Below are 5,298 nucleotides of genomic sequence, written 5' to 3' on the forward strand. Positions count from 1 at the left end.
CTTGAAAGGGTTTCTGCAATGTATTATCCAACATTCCAGAAAACCCAGAATTTTATGGAGTTGGAAAAAGAAAAAGCTTAAAATGTCAAGTGAAAGACGAAATTCTAGGAGAAGGGATGGAGTTGGTGGGGTGGGCGTTTTTCTCATTGAAACTTGACATTGATTAGGAAAGGATGACAACAACCTTGAGCAGCAGAGAATTATACTTTCTTCCTTTGAAGGGCAATATTAGTAGGGCTTACGCAAACCCTAAATCTTGAACTCTGCGCAAGTATGTCTAATTCAGCAATAGGGACTCGTCAGGGTGGTGTATCAGCAGATATGAGATGCCACCGGCTTGAATTTTCCTAGTTGAGATACGAATCATATTCTACAGTGTTAGTGTATTCAATTATAAAATCCATTTAATTTTCAAATACAGTAATTAAGTTAAATTCTTCAAATTCAAGATTTATTGCATCAATTAAAAAATTATAATGTCAAATTTGGTTCATTGTTCACCAAAAAATTGGAAGTTAGATTGTTTCAATTCATTTATGTGTGGTAGAATAGTAGGATATGAACCTTTTTTATCTATTTCTTCCTCAATCAAAAGCACCATATAACACTTCACTTCTCATTTCACCAAGACTTGTCAAATTGGTTCATTTATAAGACTTGATTGTAGCTTATATGGTTAGGACCAAAAAAGTTTATAGGATAAAAAAATCTTATATTAAATAAGTTTATAGGACTTATTTGATTTTTTTTACGGATAATTTTTTTTTGAAAAAAGTAGGTTCTTTTTTAAATTGAAATGTTCTTACCATATTTTAGATGTCAAAACTGAAATTAATTTAAAAGTTTATTTATATATAATATTTTATAAATACTTTATCAAAATAAATTTATAAAAACTTTTAAAACATGAAAAAATTGAAAGAAAAATGTGTTTTTACAATTAGTAATTTCTGAATTTATAAAAAAATATTTATTTTGCACATTTTTTTCTTTTAAAATTACCTTATTTTTAAGTTTAAATAAATTCAACATATATTACATTTTCAATTTTTTAAAATAATGAAATTATGTATTTCAAATATGATTACAATAAAAAATTTTGAATGACTTATTATAAAATTAATATTTATATATTCTTTAGAAATAATAGATTAGAATCAAATATAAATTAACTTTCATGTTTTCAAAATCTATATAATATAATTATTACACAAATATCTATTAAAATTACTTTTTTTTTATTAGATAATAAAAAACTACCACGATGAAATAAAATTATTAAACTATAATTTTTTGGCTATTCAATATTGTATAAAGATGTTTGCAGAGAAGAAGAAAAAAGAATATTAGTAAAATATTATGTAAAAAATGTTGGACAAGATTGAAAAGCAAATGAAAAGAATAATTAAAAATATATTAAAAATTAACTAATTTAGTTTTGGAATTCAATTTCATTTTAACTTTGTCTCGAAATATTTTATGTGGAGTTTTGAGAATTGGAACTTTTAAAATTGGAGCTTTGAACAATCTTAGATTTTTAAGGTTTGTTTCTCCTATTATTTATGGTTTCTTTCAATGTCTTTTCTAACTCCCTTTTGTTACCATTGAGTTTGACTTGTTCATATATGTTTTTTCTTTTCTGAAAAAAATGATTTTTGTTAGTTTATTTATAGTCGTGGTGACTCTCCAACAATGACCTCTTTATCCACTAGATGTCAACAATGCATTCCTCAACGACGATTTGCTAGAAGAGATTTATATGGAGCAACATCCTAGATTTGTTGTTTAAGAAGAGTCTTTTAGGTTGATATTTCGTCTTCTATGTCGTCTTGCAAATAATTAGTAATTTGGTGTCACTCGAGTGTAGAAGCAGATATTTTCACTAAGTCTTTATGAATTATATTAGTAACAAGTTTGATACATACAATTTGTATGTACTAGCTTAGGAGAAATGTTAGATATATGATCTTTATTTTATATTTGTCTTTTATCTTTAGTTAGTTTGTTATTATTTTTTATTTGTATATTGGACTTAGTCCATGTTTCTTTTATTATAAATAGAGAACTTATGTGTATATTCAACACGAAGGAAATTAATCACATACATAATTTTACTATATTCAACACAAAATAAACCTAACACAACATAACCTTTATTTCGGTATTCCTAATCACTCCTTTCTTCATTACCATCATTATCTTCTCTAGTGTATTAGGAAAAAAAGTTCTACTGTGTTGCAAGTAAAGTTAACAAATTGCCAAAATAACAAACTTAAAGATTACATTGTCTTCGCACACAAAACATATAAAAACAAGTAGCACTGGAACAAAATTATAAAATAACAATCACTTTGCAAACCAAAATAATTATTCATTATATTAATTAAATTAACTATTATTTTATAAATTAAAATTATTGATATCTAAAATAATTTTTATTATGATAAAAAATTATAATTAATCTACCAATTTAAATCTAAATTGATATTTAATATTAATTATTAATGCTTTAATTAATTATTATTATTGATTTTAAATTAATTTTTCATTTTAAATTAGAAATTAATTCAGACACTAATTTCTTATTGGTAAAATCTAATAAAAAATTATTTTGTTTAAATTTATATGAATTTATTTAATAAATTTTGGATGGTAGAAAGGTAAAAAATAGTTAAGAGAAATTTGATAGATGTTGAATATCTGAAAAAGAAATCATTATGAATTTTGAATTTTTGTCGACGAGAGGGGTGAAAAAGACAGAAGCACAATGAGCAATAATCGAGATAATAAAAGGAATCTTTTTGTTTCTTTGTTAACCAATCACATCATATTTAATTAGTTTAGGAATGAAAAGAAGAGATGGCGCAAAACTCAAGTGTTCCATTCCAATCACACAAAAAGTCTTCTGGTGTGACGCTCCAACCACTCTACACAATAAATATTCAATTAATCATTACTACTGATAAACCAACTTACTCATCTTATTTAAAATTAACTTTTCAAATTAATTTCCAACCATACACCAAATCCATTTCATCATGGATTATTAGAAAAAATATAACAACTTTTTTAAACGCTAATACATAGTAAAATAACTTGAAAAAGTGTGAATAACATTAAACAAAATTATTAAAGCATGACAGAAAAATACCTTAAAATGTCAAGAATGGGATTCGAACCCATGCCCTTTCGGACCAGTACCTGAAACTGGCGCCTTAGACCAACTCGGCCATCTTGACTTTTAAATAAAATATTGAAAAAGTTTAAATTATTTCATAAAAGCTAAATATATTATGAATTCTTGTATTACCCGCCCTTTTTTACTCCTTTGTTAGTCACCGCTATTTTTAATTGTTTATTTTATATTCTATACTTTTACACTGTGTTCGCATGAACAGAATTTATTGTTTATGCGAATTACAGAGCGAGGAATTGAAATTCATCTGATGTTCGTATGAGAGGATTAGCGAGGATAAGCGAAGATGGATTTGCAGGATGGATGCACTTTTGGTCACCCGCAGAAGTGAGAAGATTTGCACTGATTGTAAGTGAAATGTCGTGTGTGCCCTGAGCCTTTTTATTAAATTCCAGAGAAGTGATGCCGATGCAGATTAAAACCGATTCCATAGCACAGTGCACCAGAGAACCGATTACATGGTGAAGGGGTATATATTAGAAATATAAAAAACAGTCAAGAGTTTGCTTTACCACTGTGCATACACGAGAATGCTTAGGTTGGTTTGGGGGCGTGGCCACTGAAATATTCCTGAGCTACGGATAGCTGATGATACGATGCTTCATACAGGCATTCAACAGGAAAGATTCCTGCATCCACAGACAGTGAAAGTGCAGTAAGGATAAGTGCCATTGACCAGAATGTGGAAATTCATATGTGGTTGGTTGTGGGTAGTTCATGTTATTTATTGAGTGGTAAGAAGCTTACTAAATTGGTTGCTAGTGTTGTAAGGTGTGTGCGAAGAGAGAGTGCTTCGCTGTGTAAGCTCAGACGAGGAAGAGAACAAGGTTTTGCTGAGACGAATAAGTGGTTAGGTTAGTAACATACCAAAACGTATATCCAAGCACATATTGTTGGTTTTGATTTGTAGGGTTGTAGAGGAGGAGGAAGAAGGACGTTGTGCGTGTTAATGGAATGCAACAGCTGGTAGTTGAAGATGAAGAAATTGGATCCGCGTGTTTGAGAAGATGATGAACAGTGCCAGTGTTAGGCGTAACCGGTTACAGCCTTTGGCTTTGCGGTTACAGTGGTGTGAAGGAATGTGTGCACTTCTGTAATTGGTTACGTGAAAGTGGTAACCGATTACAGACCTTCCTACAAATGCTTGGTTTGGTTACTGTATTAGGTTCAAACTGCAAGAGCTGGCTGGTGAGCCCTGATTTTGGAAGGCTTATGAGTCCGAACGCTATGGAGATGTTCTCAGTTGGTCTTAGATCCTTGGTTGAGGGGGCATATCATAAAGGGTTAGGCAGTTTCCAGAAAACCGAAAGTAAGGGTATGGAGACCTACTGGAGTAAGAAGTCAGGGGCCAGCCATGGTTCCTAGAGACCAAATACTTACATAATGAGCACCTCATCCCTTTCTGGATGCAGTGAAACATGATAAAGTGGTGTATGTTGGTGATTGGAGGGCACCCGAGCTGTTGCAATGCATGGAAGACTGTTGACTTTGCATTTGGTTATTGCGCGAGGTGGGAGACAGACATAAGTGCATGGTGGGTGAAAGACAATGAGGTCTAACGGTGTGTTTGTGATGCAGGTGTTCACTGTGGTTGGACGTACTGTGATCGTGGTGGACGCGTGAAGTTTGTGGATATTGGCAAAAATTGGTTGTGGCACTCATTTCTGGAAATCTGTTGTTGAAACCATATTGAAGTGTGCATATACGTGTTGAACGTCTTCAAGAGGTAAGTGTTTTAGATGATTTGGATGTAATATATATATATATATATATATATATATATATGTCAATGATTGAATCAGTGGTGGTTATGTGTACATTTACAAGTTTGAATGTATGAATGAAATATATTATGGTCATTTATATTTCAATGTTATTTAGTATATGAATGTATAAATATTTCAAACCTGGATATGATTTGTTTTATGTATATGTATGTAGTTAAAAAAAATGTATGACAAGTTGACGTTGTGTCATGGTATTTATTGTTGTTTATTTATAATGATTAGTTGAATGTATTAATGTATATATGAATTATGTTTAATGAATATTGTAATGCATGATTTTGATTGTAGTATGTGTAATTGTTTAAGTAAATATAG

At 30.2% G+C, this 5,298-nt stretch overlaps 1 non-coding gene across 1 annotated transcript; it reads right to left on the reverse strand.

Moving 5' to 3' along the window:
- Nucleotides 1-3,158: 3,158 nt before the first annotated feature.
- TRNAL-CAG (transfer RNA leucine (anticodon CAG)) lies at nucleotides 3,159-3,239 on the reverse strand. Its single transcript has one exon. It is a non-coding gene; the product is annotated as a tRNA-Leu (tRNA).
- Nucleotides 3,240-5,298: the final 2,059 nt, after the last annotated feature.

Source organism: Vigna umbellata, chromosome 1 (genome assembly GCF_029865625.1).
Source record: "Vigna umbellata cultivar VRB3 chromosome 1, Vumbellata_1.0, whole genome shotgun sequence".
Taxonomy (NCBI): domain Eukaryota; kingdom Viridiplantae; phylum Streptophyta; class Magnoliopsida; order Fabales; family Fabaceae; genus Vigna; species Vigna umbellata.